Raw genomic sequence first — 17,565 nt, forward strand, 5'->3', positions numbered from 1 at the left:
AATCAGAATTAGGAAAACATATTTTATTAATCATTGAAACTACTAAGGCTAATGTTTGGATGGGCCAAGAGTAGTTCATAGGTGGAAGACAAGTAAACATCCAAAAGTAATTATAAAATATGTGATTAATATAATACAAAGTTTTCTAATAGTAAAAATAATTTGGTCATAATTAGAAAATGCAAGTAATATAACACATTCCAACATAGAGATTTAGAGGGAAGAAAAGTTCTATTAGCAATTCATAACAATTGTTAAATGAAAAGTTAAGATTTAAATTACTAAAGAAGATATTATAAGTTTAAGTATTATGATTAGAATTAGGATTATGATTAGAATTGGGATTATTATGGTTAGGGATAGGGTTCATGTATTACAATTAGGATCTAGACTTATAGTTTGCATTAGTGGATAATATTTAGGATGAACTATAATCATAAATATAAATTAAATTATAATTCTATCTCCAAGATTTCATTCTAATTGGAACATTAACTCTCACCCTAACACCATCTATTATATATCCTTTAAACAATAGCACCATAATAAATATCTGAAACCTAAATATAATTCTAACTCAAACCATAATCCTAGGTAAACCCTAACATTAGTCATAATTATTATAATAATCTTAAGCTTAGCCATCATGAAAACCCTAAACATAAAAAAATTCTAAACCATAACCTTGCCATAATCTTAACTTTGTTTGATCCTAAGATGAACATATAATCCATAATGATAATACAATCCCCTAGTGTCACAAAATAAATGTACATTAAAATTGATCTAGCTACTTGAATATAGAAAAGGGAAACAATTTTGAGGCAAACAACCCTAGAACAAAAAACACATTAGAAGTTGTATTCTTAGTCCCCCCTACCAATTTCCTCATATTTTCCTTCCAAAATCTTAATTATCCTCATTTTTATCTCATCTTATCTTTATATTTCTTAATGACTTTGTGCATTTCCTCACAAGTTTAGTAGGCCAAATAAATGCATAAATAGTGTTGAATAAAAAATCTTATAGGAGTATCAAAATATATTTTCCCTTTCTATAAGGTTAGTTAGGGGTCTAGGATAGAAACATATAACTATAATACTTTTTTCAAAAAAGACTATAAAAACTAAATAGAATAGGAATATAACTACTCTAGCATTCAATATAAAATATAAATAATAATAAAATCACTACAATATATTTCATAAAATAATTCCATTTAGGATCTAGATTGTTATCTAACAAAACAATGGTTAAACTATTGGGCACTTTGACATCCTTTTCCTTAATATCAAAAACATGTTCCCTTGAACTTGCATAGACAAAACAAGTTTGTATCTAACATTAAAACTAGATTTATATAGTTGTTTTATTAATATTTTTTTTGGAGTATTATTTTATGATTAGACTTAAATTTCGTATAATGTTCAATTAGCCTTAACATTAAAGTTTACTTAAGTGTTTAACTTTATTTATTTAATTGATATGGTTTTAAAGATCTGCGAATTTATATAATTGATATTTTAGATTTAAATTTTATTAAATAGTAATTTTGTCATTTTTTATGTTGTTTGAACATATATGTAGATTATATTTGATGGACATGCTGCCAATCCCTCCCCCTCCTCCACCCCCACCTTCGCCCCCTCCATCTCCACCTCCACCTCCACCTCCACCCCCAACTCCATGACCACCTAGTCCTCCTCCACCACCCACCACAAATGATTTGGGAGAGAGCATGAGGCATAACCTTAATGATCTCATGTGAGATATTGAGGCTATTAGATGTGAGACACACCCCCCTCCTAACCTACTACGCCTTGCAGATAGCATGCAAGGCATCATTCACTCCATACAACATCTAGATTGCAATATTGATTCATTTAAATTATGGAGGCAAAACATGTGTGCCTTCTATTTTTATGGCTTATCATATAGAGAGGTCCATAACCTCAAAATAGGTAAAGGACTTTTTCAAGATATTTTGTAAACCTTAAGATGGGTCAGGAGATTAATGAGAAGAAGTTGTGTATTTCTATTAGATGGTGCGTACATCCACAAATAGTAGCACAATTTTTAGAGTGGTGGTGGATTGTACTTAACCATCCACCACATGCTAATCATGAGGTGCCCATGTACTTCCTTAGGAAGCTATGGGTTGAGTTTGAATTGGGTTTGAAACCCAATTATTTTGATATCAAATCATTTTAGGGGGTTGGTGGAGGGATGCCTCAGGATAGGCCTAGGGAAAAGTTGAGTGATAGAATGAGAAACCATAGGTGACCTCAGCCCGTTGTACCTCTTCCTATGCCTATTGTACTAGCCCCACACCATCATCGAGTAGTTTCATTTGCTCTTACCTCTTTGAGTGCCCTTTTGGGCAATTTAGTACAATAATGGACACAAGCGACACATGTTCATCTACTTGGACATATTTGTACTAGCAGTGGAGGCATATGTAGAGGTCCCCAGAGCAATGTTGATGTAGTGCATGATGACCATTATGCTGAGGGTGCTGATTTTGATGATGACATATACGTTGCCCATGGTGACGGTAGTGATGAGATTGATGTGTCATCATTTGTTGACCTCATGTAGGGAGAGCTCAGAGATAGTCAAGAGCAACATGTAAAATTTTAATTAAAATTTAAATATAAAGTACATAATTATTTACTTTCTACATACATGTGTAATTGTATTAACCACATTAATTTGTACTTTTGAAAAAATAGAGGATGGATCATATTGTTCTTCCTAGGAGGGAGTATAGTCTTTTTTTGAGACCTATAGACGTTGGTGTTCCTCATACAGTATGCACTTTGAATTACACTATAAAAATGTACATTCAAACTTGAATTTAATAACATGTGCTCATATGTTCTTTTTATCTAATTTTGTAGGGATTGTCTGCTGCTACATAGTTTGATGTCAGTGAAGGTCCTAATCTAGTTACCACTGAGGCACAGCCTCAAATACATACAATATGAACTTTTGACTGAAGAAAAATAATTTTTACTACTTTTATCTATGTACATTCTTATAAACTTATAATCTAAACAATTTTGACTCATGTATATATTTGATGTGTTTTGATTTTACGAGTAGGAGATGAATAGTACTCATCCATATAGGCCTTGATATAGTTTATTTTTGACACCATCTTTTGATCATTGTGCTAGCATACCTGTTGACACATCTGTGACATTGGCTACTACTCAGGTATGATATATATACATGTTTTTATAGTGTTTAAAAAATGCAGTGTACAAATTATGTACTTTTTAGTTTACATACTTTGTAATTATTCATGTATATATAATTTTGACTCAATGTTTATGTATCCATAATTTTAGTACTATGTCGCCATGAGTGTTGCTGAGAGTAGGAGACTTAGCCAAATGGAGGTACCTACATCATCCTTTGAGGTTAGTATTGTGATTTATGTACATACATAGTTCATTATGCTCTTTATCAAATTTTAAAAATGTATATATTGCAAATTACAGGAGCTCACCACTACTGTATTTGGTAGCTTTCACAGTTCACCTCCTCCCGTTACAGAGGGACACCAATCTCATGTGGTATTTATTTTATTATGTAGTGAATATTTAATTTATTTGCAAGCTATATTTTGAAACCCATTTCAATTAAGCATGTACATGATGAGACGTGCCTCATGTTACACGGGATGATCCATCTTCCTCACAGAGTGTCCCACATGATGAGATAGCTCAGATTACATAGGATGATTCATCTGAGTCATCGTCAAGTGGAGTAAAGAGGACATTCGATTAGATAGATTAGGTCTTGTTGGCACCTTTAGATTGTGTTTTTATGACACATATTGTTTATTTTGATACACTTTGTATTAGGACAATTAATTGTATTATATGTATTTTTTGACTTCATAGATCATGTTATGACATGTTGGACCATGTACTATTTTTTTACAAGTTCTTATCATGCTAGTGTATGTAGTATATATTATTATGTTACATCATGTTTTAAGTATTCAAACCATTTTCTTTGTTGTGACATATTTTATTCATGAACATATGACACATTTTGTAAGTATAAATGCTACATGAACAATAATTTTAACAATTTATAGAGCATTAGTACTGATATCAAAAATATTATTGGATAAATATCACATCAAATTTATGCATTGAGATTCATACAAATAAAATTGACCTACTATTATAAATATTTTTCATCCTAAAAATTCAAATTTATAAAATTTAGGCAAAGATTGAAGATTTTTTTTATGAAATGATGGATGATACCCTTCCTTTCGCACATTTTCTCATCAAGGCTATGTACATATGTTCATATGATTATGTACCTAGGAAAGTCATGTACCTAGATGGTTCCTTGTAACTTTGACTTAGGTTTTCTTACATCCCAAGTAATTAAATAACCAAATTGAGGTAGTTTAATGTGTCCTAATTGGTCGTAATATATTCTAAGGTTTTGTAATGGGTCCTGGGGCTACTTACAATCCATTATGACCCCTTATGATACATTAGAATCATTAACATCCCATTTGTGTGTCCTATTATAGTTAATGTGTTCTTAGTGATCCTAATACATCCTTAGATGTCCTAGGGCCACTAAGAACCCATTATGATCCTTCATGATATATTAAGACAATAGTTTAAAATCCAAGAGGAAACATTAGGATTGATTACAACCACTTAGGAACTATTATAATGCCTTTGGACATAGTAGCGTATTGTATGATGGAAAATGTGTTCAAAGGGGTTATAATTGGTTCTTATGAGTCCTAATGGCCCCTAATGAATTATAAGGGTTTCGAACAGGTCCTAAAAGGTTATAGGATCACTTTAAAAACATTAGAACCCCTTAAGACACATTAGGACCCATTAGGGCATATTATAACCCATTAGTGTGTCTTATGCCCCTTAAGATTATCTAAGAGGCATTAATGAATTTTAATATATTTTAAATGGTCATAAGGTGCACCCTAAATGGAATTAATGGGTTTTCAAACCACATAGGACCAATCGTGATCTGTTGTGAGATATTAGGACCACATAGGACACATTACTATGTCTTGCAATGGTTAATGTGTTATAAGAGGTTTTAATGGGGTCTAATGGGTCCTAATGTGTGCGAGTGGACCATAATGTGTCCTAATGAGACCTAATGTGTACTAATGGGTCGTAAAAATCCCTAATGTCCCCTTAGAACATATGACTCATTAAGGCACATTAGACCTCTAAATGGTGTCCTACAATGAATAATATGCTATAAAGGCTCATAATGGGTCATAATGGTTCTCAAGAGGTTGTAATTAGTCTCAAGGATTCCTAGAACCACTTAGGATGCACTAAAACTCCTTAGGAAAATATAGGATTGAATAGGACACATTACAACCCTAAAGTGTATCCTATGATGATTAATGTGTTCTAAGGGTTCATAAAGTGTGTTAATGGTATGAATGTGTTCCAAGGAGTCATAATGGGTCTTAAGGTTTCTTATGACCCATCAAAACCTCTTGGAAATATTAGAATGTACTAGGACACATTAGAAAAGATTACTTTTAGGACTACAATAACTAATGTGTTGTAAGGGGTCCTAAGAGGTGCTAATTTGTCTTAAGGTGTCCTAATGGGACCCCTTTCTAATAAATTAAAAGAACTTATAACCCTCCCCATATCCCTCCCTCCCTCTCTCTCCCTCTCTTCCTGCTTCCCTCCCTCTCACTTAACATGGTGAACATGGTTAAACATACATGTCAATTATCAACATAACAATAGCATATAATCAATACAATGAGTAATGATCTTTAAATTATCATGTACAAGTGAAGGGTTTAATATTACAATCAATAGTAATTTGAAACTTCAAAAAAACATTAATTTAAACATGCTTGAATGCAAAAGTAATGGAAAAAAATAAGAGGTGATTACTTAAATTGACAATTAATTTATAATATCAAGTGCACACCTTTAACTTTCAAATAGAAGTAAAGTCCTATTTTTAAATTTGTTTGTACAACATATTTCACAATATATGTAACACAATGTCAATGATAAATTTATAGAAGTGAACTCAAAATATAAAATTGGTTCAACACATCTCTTCAAATGAGGTCCTGTAAATAAAATTGCAAAACAAAAACACATGTTAATAAATACATAAATTAATATGAGGTATCTAAACTATGTAAATATATGTGTAATTTGTATGTACTCACTATGTGGAATTTCACAAGATGTTGATGCTCAATCCACTTTAACATTTAAATTTGCATAAATTGTAATTGAGGCATGAATAAGAGGAATATATATATGTTCTCTAATTTGGTATTGACAGCGCAAAAATACATGTAATTAAATTATATAAGTACATATGTAAAAATAACACAATAAAAAAAAACCTAAATGTGTTTGATTTAAATGTAGTCATCCCACTATACCATCTGCATCCTCTCTCTCTTGTAATGCATCTATGATTGTCTTGTACTCATCCATTGAAATTGTCCATAATACCTTATTGGTGGGTCTCCTTTTGTATCTTTCTAATTTGATATTCTTTGCCGCAACCAAATGAGAATAGTCTAAAATCTTCTTTTCAGATAAATAATATCATAATATCATAATATCATGATATCATGATATCATAATATCATAATATTATAATATCATGATGATTGAAATTGCATCAACTCTTAACTATGCTGAATTTGATGAGGTCAAAGGGTGTGCTACTGCTCATGAGATGTGTACAAAGCTAAAGGATATCTATGGAGGTGATGATAATGTGAGAAGAACCAAGGCATAAAGCTTGAGAGGTTAGTTTGATCAGATTAAGATGAGGGAAGATGAAAACATTGTAAAATATGTTGAAAGAATCAAAACTAGTGTCGGTGTAATCAAATCCTCTAGAAAGAAAATTTATGATGTGACAGTGGTAAGCAAGGTATTTAGAATCCTTCTTCCTATCTATGCAATTGGAGTTTAAGATATTTAAGAGATTAGATGTGATCCAAATAATAATATAACATTGGATGCACTTTTGGGAAGATTGATAGCATTTGAGCTAGATAACTATAATAATTATGTTCCTAGTTCTAGAAATCTTGAGTCAACATTTGAAGCCAAGTTGTCACTCAAGAAGAAAAATGGAAAATCTAAAGGAAAACAATTTGAAAGTGAAGAGGAAGAAATTTTTGATAGTGATCTTGAAGCCATTGAATTAGTGCGTTCAATAAGGTGTCCCAAAGGCAAAGGAAAGTACAAAGGTGAAAATCCTCTAATCTATTTTTCTTGTGAAGAAGTTGGTCACATTATTATAGTGTATCCAAATGGAACACTATGATGGGGCAAGTGTAAGATTTGGAAACAAATAACCATGTTTTATAAAAGGAAAAAGGTTGTATTTCTCTAATCAATGAACTCAGATGTGATAATTCTTATTGAGTTGAAGGATTGAAACATATCTATTGAGTGTGGCATAGTTGAATGACGTTGGATTCAAGGTAGAATTCATGAATAGGAAGGAAAATCTGCTAGTTTGAAAGGAAATCTAGTTGGGTCTAGTAACCTAACAAAAGGTAAGTTATTCTACCTAGATCTTAGCGAAAGTTCATGTTTCATTGCTCAAGTAGAAGAAAGATGGTTATGGCATAAAAATTTATGCCATGTGAACTTTGATAACCTGATTAAGATAAGAAAAAAAAAAGAGTAAGAGGTATTTCTAATATAAGAAAACCTAATATAGGTCTATGAAAGAATTGTCAAATTGGTAAGATTGGAAAGACAAGTTTCAAGAGCAAGAACTATCATTATGAAGAAGTCTTGGAGCTAGTTCATTCAGACCTTTGTGGACCTATTGTCATTGAGAGCTATAGTGGAGATAAATACTTTATTTCAATTTTTGATTATTATTCTAGGATGACAATAATGTATTTGAAAGATAAGTTTGAAGCTTTTCAAAAGTTCAAGTGGTATCTGACAAGAGTTGAGAAGGAAACATGAAAGAAGATAAAATGTTTGACATCAAATAGAGGAGGTGAATTCATTTTGGATGATTTCAATGAATTCTGCACTAAGGAAGGAATCAAAAGAAAAATATCAGCCCCTAGTACACCTCAACAAAATGGTATAGCAAAAAGAAGGAACACATCAATCATGGATTGTGCAAGAATCAAGTGACAATAGAAAAGAATGTTGCAATCAAATACTGGAAGGAAGAAATCAATACAACAGTTCGTACCTTGAACAAAGTATAGGTGAAGAAATACTCAAATAAAACTCCTTATGAAGTATGGTATGGTTGCAAACCTAATGAAAGTTACTTAAAAGTATGTGGTAGAAGATGTTATATTTTGAAGGAGACTAGGAAAGGTAAATTTGATGTCAAAAGTGATGAAGGCATATTCTTAGGATAATCCAACAGAATTAAAGCATACAAATTCTTGAATCTAACTACTCATAAGATCATAGAAATTCCAAATGTGGAGATTGACAAGTTTGCAGAAAAGAGTGAAGAAAAAAGCAACAAAGAACCTAAAGATTACAAAAAGTTTATTTACTTTGAACCTGATACATTGCCTAATCTAATTGGAAGTCAACAGACTTCACCTCTATAGTTCCCAAAATCTCTTGAAGCGCTTGAGTTGTAGCTAGTGCAACTTGAGTCACAATTTGAAGGAACCAAGTTTCAGTCAAAGGCTACCGAGTTGTAGCCAGTGCAACCCAAGTTTGAATCTGAAGGACCAGAGTCATAGACAATGGGGCCCAAGCATGATGCACGAGATCATGGTGGGCCAAGTGGAACAAGTTACAAATCAAAACTATCTATATGAGAAAGATATGTCAGAAGACATCATGCACCTAAAAAAATCATTAGAGACAAGTCAAATGGTACAATGACAAGGAACAAACTAAAATGTATATGTTTGCTTACTGAATTTGAACCTAGAATAGTTAAAGATGCCTTGGATAATGAAAGTTAGATTGGAAAAATAAATGAAGAGAGAGAGAGAATAGATAGAAATAAATAAGGCCTAGACTCTTGTTCCTAGTCCCATGGATGAGAATGTAATTGGCACAAAGTGGGTTTTTAGAAATAAGCTGAATAAAGATGGAGAAGTTTCAAGAAACAAAGCAAGGTTAATATGCAATGGTTACTAACAAGAGGAAGGTATTGACTATGGTGAAATTTTTTCTCCTACTACAAGATTAGAAGGTGTTAGGACCTTACTTTCTTATGTTATATGTAAAGGATTTAAAGTGTATCACATGGATGTGAAATTTGCATTCTTGATAGAATTCTTGAAGAAGAAGTTTACATAGAACAACCTAAAAGTTTTGTAGATCCTAGCAAAAAAGATATGATTTGTAAAATGCACAAAGAATTGTATGGTCTCAATAAAGCACCCATAGCTTGGTATGAAAGACTTCATAATTATTTGATGAAGATTGGTTTTCAAAGGACAAATGATAACAATAGTCTATACATCAAAGAAGGACTAGACATGAAGATTGCGTTGGTAGAAATCTTTACATAGATGATACATTACTTATTGAAATGATGATTTGTGCAAAGCTTTTTTAGAGGAAATGAGTAAGGAATTTTAGATGTCAATTTTTGGAGAAATCAAATTCTTTTTTGGGTTGAAGATTCAATAGAAGAAGAATGGCATCTACATTACTCAATCTAAGTATATCAAGGAGATACTGAAGAAGTTTGGAATGGAAAATTCAAGACCTATTGGAACACCTATGTCTATTGTAAATAACCTTTAAAAAAATGATGATTCCAAGGAGGTAGATCGGACCACATACACATCAATGATTGGAAAACTTCAGTATGTTGTACATACTAGACCTAATATTGCTCTTGTAGCTGGTATGGTGGCAAGATTTTTAGCTAATCCTAAAGAAAATCATATGATGACAATAAAGATAATCATCAGGTATCTGAAGGGTACTAAAGACTATGGACTATGGTACAAGAAAGGAGGCAATTTGAATTTGAAAGCCTTCACTGATGCATATTGGGCAGGAAGAATTGATAATAGGAAGAGCACCAATGGTGGAGTGTTCTTTTTTGGTAGGAGACTAGTGTCATAGACAAGTAAGAAGCAAAATTGCATTTCTCAGTCTACAATAGAGGTACAGTATGTTGCAAAAATAGTTAATTGTTCAAATGTTGTTTGGTTCAAGCAACTATTTGCAATTATGAAGGTAGAAATAAAGGATCCAATGATTATCTTCTATGATAACACAAGTACGATTAAAATATCAAAAAATCCTATGATGCATACCAAGACCAAGCATACTACATTAAAATATCATTTTCTAAGAGAATTGGTGAAAGACAAAGAGGTGAGATTTGAATGTGTGAACACTGAAGAATAAATTGTAGACATATTCACCAAGTCATTACCTAAGGATGCATTTTTGTATCTAAGAGTTAAGTTAGGTGTTATTGGCCTATTTGAAGCTCACTAAATGAAGTTTAGTGATGCATCAACTAGTGTATGTTGAAGATCAATCAAGTTGATGTAGGAATAAAAAGGGAAAATTTCATATGAATCTGTACATCAAGTACATTTATATTCACTGAACATTGTCTTTGGCATAAAATGTCAAAGAGGGAGAGTTTGTGTCATATCAAAAAAAAATTGTTTGAAGATGTCTAAGAGGAAGAACTTGGTCTGATATCAAAGATGGAGAATTTTCTATCAGAAGAAGATGTTGAATATAGAGTTTGTTAATAGAGGGAGAAATTGAAGTTGGAGGGACTTCACACTGATAGAGGGAGCTCTCATGGATGAGAATTAGAATGAAACTAAGGATATTTTCCTTACTTTATTTTTCTATAAAATTTCATTATATTATGACATGGTGTGTTTCCATCAATGCCAAAGAGGGAGATTGTTGAAAACAATTGATCAATTGTATATTGTCTTTGATGTTACACAAAATGTCATTGTTGAGCTTACTCAGGCAATGAAGATAGTTTCCTAGTGTCTGCCAAGCATTCTAGTGTTTGCTAAGTTCAAAAGATAGTGTCTACTGAGTTCATTTAGGTGTTGAAGAGAAGTTTTTAGAATTTGAGTATTAACCAAGCTCACTTGGTTAACAAAGAAAAGTTGAATGGAACCAATGTTAACTAAGGTGACTCAGTTACCAAAGGAAGTTTGTGAAGATGCAGTGTTAAACAAGTTGACTTGGTTAACACAGGAAAATCATCTCAATGTTAGTGTCTACCAAGTAGGGTTGGCCAACAAAGGATTTTCTTGTCTTGGCATATTGAGTTTAATGGATTTTTTTGTTGGTTCTAGCCAACTTAGGAGATGAATATTTATTAATCTAAGTTGTATTCAAGATGATTTGACAATATATATGATATAAGTATAAGGTCAAGTTGAGGATTGAATGTGTGAGAATGTGTGAAGATAAGAAGTTTCTTAGAGGAAGAAAATTGGAAGGATAATTAGAATATCCTATCATTGTTGGGCAACAAAGATTAACATGATCAGGAAGGATCAAGTATTTGAGCTAGAATTGAGATCTAAAATCAGAAATACAGATGCATCAACAATCAGGTCATATCATTGTTATTCTCCAACCATTGTAGTAGTGTATCAAATCTCTTAAAATAGATTTGGCTTAATAGCTATTTTCCAAATCCTCTAACAAGGTGACATTTTTAGATTGAAGTGTCTAAAGACATCTAAAAAATCAATTCCTAATAGGGTGATTAAATCCTATAATAGGGTCACACCTAACAGTGTGTTTTGTAACCTTTAATAGGGTTTGGATCCTAATAGGGCTCACTTTAGAAGAGTGAAAATTAGTAACTAGTTGCAATTGGTTCTTTTGCCCAAACTGGGTTTCCATGTAAAATCTCGGTGTCACTTGTGTTTATGTTATTTCTTTTATGTGTATGCAACTAAGTTAATAAAGGTTAATCACAGTTAATATGTTAAGATTTGCATGTTCAAATTTTATTGAATAACAATTGATATTATAGTGTTTGTTGAGTTACAACATCTTGTTATTGTTAACCAATGAATAGGGTAAAAAATGAATATTTATATAATGCCTCTAACATTAAACACTATTCATATATTATTTTAGAGTTGATATGAAATAAGTAATAGAAATTATTGAAATTAGACAAGATAAGATATGTACCTCGAAATAGAACCAATCTAGAAATACGTACTTTTTGATGCTTGTGCATAGTTTCTAGAAATTCTACAACCTATTTTGGAATTGAAATGTCAAGACAAAGAAAACCCATAAAAATTTTATCCTTCTAAAGGTGGGTCGACCTTGACCTAGATAGAGGGGCACAATCTTACCCTAGGGCACAATTATGCTCCAAAAAGCTGACATTGATCTGCATTGCTTCGATGAAAACTCTGTTCATAGATCTCAAAATTTTTTCGAAAAGGGTATCCAAATTTGTACTTTGATCTTCAAAAAAACACCTACATATATCTAAAAATGGAGTTTTGGGGTGGCTATATAGGGTTTTGCCTTAGTCAAATCCTCATTTTGGTGATTTCCACCTCCACAAATAGTCAGACATAATAGAATGTGTGTGTATTGAATGTGTAATGCCAATATCTAATCCACAAGATTGAAACCCTAGCATGAATATGTATGAGAAAGCAATGCATAGACTTGAATAAGATAAGAAAACATACCAAGTCCCCAAGGCTAAAGTACTCCTTCCAAAATCATAATCTATAATTGCTACTCCATGATGGTATCTTTGAATGCTTGAATATTTATAATGATGGATCAAGGAAGATAGACTCTCTCTTGCTCCAAACAAATGTGCACAATGGTGTACCCATAAAAATGTTTAATATCCGTAATAGCTTGATCTTCTATATCATTCTCTTGCAATCTTGCATCTTCATTTCACCATCACTTGTGTGCTTCTTATGACCTCTTGTTATCTCTTGATTCTAGTTGTAAATAGATGCAAATGAGAGTAATTATATAGAGGCTTCAAGGTGAGGCTCCTAGAGTAGTGTGAGGATCCATAATTAAAATTTCACCTCAAATTATTTCCCAATCACAATAACCAACTAAGGAGGGAAAATAAATACATGAATCTCAATTTAAAACCCTTCCACATTTGGATCTAAAAGCATGACATTGATTTTAGGGCCCTCTGAGACCAAAATTTGAAAAGGGGGATCAGATCCCAAATAAGGTCAAGGATGGCCTCGACCCTAACCTAGGTTAAGAATGACCTCAACCTTTTCTTAGGTCAAAGATGACCTCAACCCTATCTTAGTTTAGGGTTGACCTGGTTGACCTTTCTCTAGTTTAGGGTCAACTTGGAGGTCCAAACCTAGCCAAAGTTGAAAATAGAAGGTCCCAAAGATGCCCAGAAACCTAGAAATGATATAAGAATAGGACTAAATGCTAGGAATAGGTACACAATCAGATAATGAATATAATGAAGGCTAAGAGGACCTATGCCTAAGTATTACCTAGAAAATAGAGACATAGAGGTGGGAAATTAAGGAGAATATTCAAGATCCTAACCATAATTTCACCTAGAACAAAGGAATCAAGTGTAGAATGCATCCTAAATGTAAATCTATCATGATAAATGTACTAAAAGAGGGTGCTAAACCTACCAAGATGGAAGCGCTTCCATTTTAAGATGGTACAACTGAGCAACAACATTTTCAATAGAGTTTATTGTTTGTATTGACATCTAAGGGATTTGGGATTTATTTTTCTGGTAACCGATCCACCTGTCCCTTCTCAATTCTCCTCTTATATTTCCAATAGTCCTTTGCAAAAAATACTAATAGAGTACATACTTAATTGTATTAGATAAATCCTTTCACAAAGTGGATCTAATAGCCCTACTTACACTTAACCAAGTAGATCACCAAAAGTGATCAATTGTAAGCTTTAATAGGACAACTTTATTACTGTAGTAGTGAAGCATTGTGGGTGTCATCCCCACCCCAATTTTACCTTCTTTTTGGAGAAATTCTAGGTTACTAATTCTTGTTTCAAAGTGTTATGGTTATGTTACTTTATTACTTTATGTTCAATACATACAAGTAGATTTGATAATATAATAAAGTGGATTAAGTGGAAGAAGTTGTAAGTGGTTCCTGATTCACCCCCACCCTGCCCCCCTCTCAGAGTCACTTGGTCATCATTACATTTCCAACACAACCATCTAGAGGTAATTTCTGATGACGCAATATGCCTGGTGAATGGTGCTATAATTATATACTAGTTGCAATCTCCATCCTAGAAACGTTGTTTCAAGCCATTTTCTTTACTAGAATAGATTTTGTGTAAAATTTCTTACCTCAAATTTGGAACAATTTTTTTGAGATTGACCAGTTCTTCTATAAACAATTTCTAAACTAAAAATTTGAGGCTAATATTTTGTATTTTAATATTTACAGCGATGTAAATAATTTACCCAATGAGTTTTTATTATTAAAAGTCTTCATTTTTAAGTAAATCTTTTATTATTTTTCAAATAAATTAGTGTTTGAATTTATATATTAAATTGATTAAATTTTGATATTCGTTTAAAATTAGATTTTGTTTTTTTATAATTTAATAATTGCTTTCAACATTTAATTTCTTAAACATGTCCTCTTAGATATATGTTGTATGTAGATTTGAATTTATTTGTATTCAATTTTTTGATATTAAAAAAATTGAATCACTTACATTATAATCTAACCACTAATATATGTAACTTGTACACATTGGGATTAAATGAAAAGTTACATTATGAAGATTCGATAGTGACTAGGCATATGAAGTAATAAATAAGAAGTTATATAACATAATTAAGTTAATACTAATCTCATATCGCATCGTAACTCATATTTAATAAAAAATTCAAACAACTTCTCTTCTCTCATACTACATATTTGCAAGTAACTTAATATCCATCACTAATCTTGTCACTTTTATATCATATGGGTATAACAGACACATGCAATAGTAGCAATACACAAAAATCAAATGGCCACCTTGAAATCAAGCTTCTACTAAAAGAAATTAGATGTTCTACTCATTTTCTTATCATGAAAACATTGCAACAACTTTCTTTCTAGTCAATTTTGCATCATAATTTTGTTTGATCTTGAAATTGTGTCTTGACCTTAAAAATATCAGTTGCAACCTCAATTTGTTTATGAATTTCAATAATTGAAAAAGTATAAGTTTTCTTTTGTTTGGAACTGAAAGTTTAATAAATAATTATCTTTCTATACAAACATACTACATGTGAAAAACTAGTTTTAAATTGCAGATTACATTTACATTGTAGTCAATTTTTATTTTTTTATGCAATAGAATGACACAACTTTCAACATGACCATGTATCTAATTTGGTGAAAAACTAATAGCTATTTAGCATCAACTTCACGTGACAAACTCATTTGATAGGTACATTTCATGGTCAATTTGATATTTTAATTATGAAAAAAAAAAAAAAAAAAAAAACTACAAATACAGTATTCATGCATTTTCCACACAAAATAACATGTCTAGAATGAGCTTTTAATAGAAAAACTCATTGAACCCTACTCCTCCAAAAGGCTAGACCCGTGCTCATCAAGAGCTCTTGTTTTACTAGCATCATGGACGAGTGAAGCGGAAATGGGATCTGCCTTTCACTAGGATCATGCATGGGAAGGGTGGAGTGCTTGCTAGCATGGACTAGGTAAATGGAGATCATGGATGCTCCTCTCTTATTTCTCTTGTCATTTCTTCTATTGATAGAGAGATTAGCAAGAAGTCCCTTGAACTCTTGTGATCTAGGGTTACAAGATTATAGAATGGTAAGGAACTTCTTTGTTTCTTGTTGTAACCTTGTACATGTTTCTATTTGATAAATTGAGAAACGTAACAAAAAACAGTAATATGCTATATGGAAAATATTATTGTTGAATGGACAAAAGCTGATTATATGATCTCTATATATAGAAAAGTTTTGCATCAATAGTATAACACTAAGATGGACAAAACTCATCAATTTCACACAGCTTAAAAATCATATACTAATACTTGATTATTAGACTAAAAGTGTTAATTGACATACTATTACTAAACTAAAATTTTTCCTAACGTTTAAAGATAACCCATAGTTTTCTAAGAACTTAATATTTAAGAAATGTAACAATTGCCTTCATGCCAAACTGGGTCTTATCGTATTGGTTAAATGAATCTTCCCTATGAGTTGACGCTTTCAACAATGTAACTGCACATTCATTTAACCTTAGCTAACTTTGATGAGATATTATCTGCATGAAAAGCCCGTTGGATTGGGAGAAATTCAATTTCTCTAGCACTATTCATTTGCAATGGTGTGGTTTGCAATGGTGTGGTTTACAGTGAAAGAACCATTGAATCATGGCATCACAAATCCAAGAGTTTTCAAGTATTAACTAAATCTGTGTATTAATATTTGTTTCTATTTAATCTATTGCGATTTAGCACTCACCAAATATGCAGAGGTAACAACTTCAAAGCACTTTTGTACATACTCGAGTAGGTCTCAAACTTCACACGATGGTGAATTTTGAGTTATCAACGCATGCCAAAAATGACTCGAAACATCAAAAACAATGAAGATAAAATGCATAGAAAACAAAATCATGGGTCGAACAACCATGACTAATCTAATCGACGCCATTAAAATGTTACAAACCATTCATTGCATAAAGCCCATAATTATCAAGTAAACTACTAAACACAGATCAAGATATATTCCCCAATCATAAACAAGTGCCGAATCCATTTCAGGGCTGTGGCTCAATTGGGCGCCTGGGGGAAGAAGTAGTAAAACACGTACGCGTAACTCTCAATTTCAAATCGAAGTGAGAAAAGTGAGGAATGCGAATAGAAGAGTCATCCAAATCAGAAATGGCTCTGGTGGCAATCTCTTCGTTGTCAAATTGAATGTAAGCACAGCAGCCGCCAGCTTCAAATACCAAATGTTTAATACCACCTATTCCTTCAAAATGATTACGTAACTCTCTCTCTCCTGCTAAAACGAGGTCCTCACACTGAACAGTCACACACCTCCTTAAATAAACCGTGCGAGGGTTCCCTGAAAGTAGAAACCCATCGTAAGCATCTGAAACCATAAATGCCCATTTTGGATCGTCACCCATTTTCATAACTTATGACTGATTCCACAAATACGGGTTGCTGAGAAATTGAGAGGAGGAGAAGATTTATAGTGAAAAAGCTATGACGACTAAACCTGTCAAAGACTCAAAATTGCAATTTGACCACCACACGTACCCACCATTTCGACTTTTTAGATGGGCAGGTTATATTCTCTACATACAATAATAATAATCTGTCCTTCACGATCTATAAAACTACAACGAATCCATAAAAACATATGGAATGATATCAATTTATGTACCATTTTATGTATGGCAACAACTGTTCCATACGACCAGTCTGATGTTGACTTTGATTTGTAACTTTATTTATAAATTTTCATGAGTATGGGTACTTTCATATGAGGTTTTCAATCCTAAAAAGAAGCTACATA

General features: G+C 32.2%; 1 pseudogene; it reads right to left on the reverse strand.

Annotated features, from left to right (window-relative positions):
* Positions 1 to 17,173, reverse strand: part of LOC149571134 (uncharacterized) — a 158,234-nt pseudogene extending 141,061 nt beyond the window's left edge.
* Between the last annotated feature and the right edge of the window lie 392 nt (positions 17,174 to 17,565).

The sequence above is a fragment of the Cupressus sempervirens genome, chromosome 2 (assembly GCF_028749045.1).
Source record: "Cupressus sempervirens isolate cs-2001-9-10 chromosome 2, ASM2874904v1, whole genome shotgun sequence".
Taxonomy (NCBI): domain Eukaryota; kingdom Viridiplantae; phylum Streptophyta; class Pinopsida; order Cupressales; family Cupressaceae; genus Cupressus; species Cupressus sempervirens.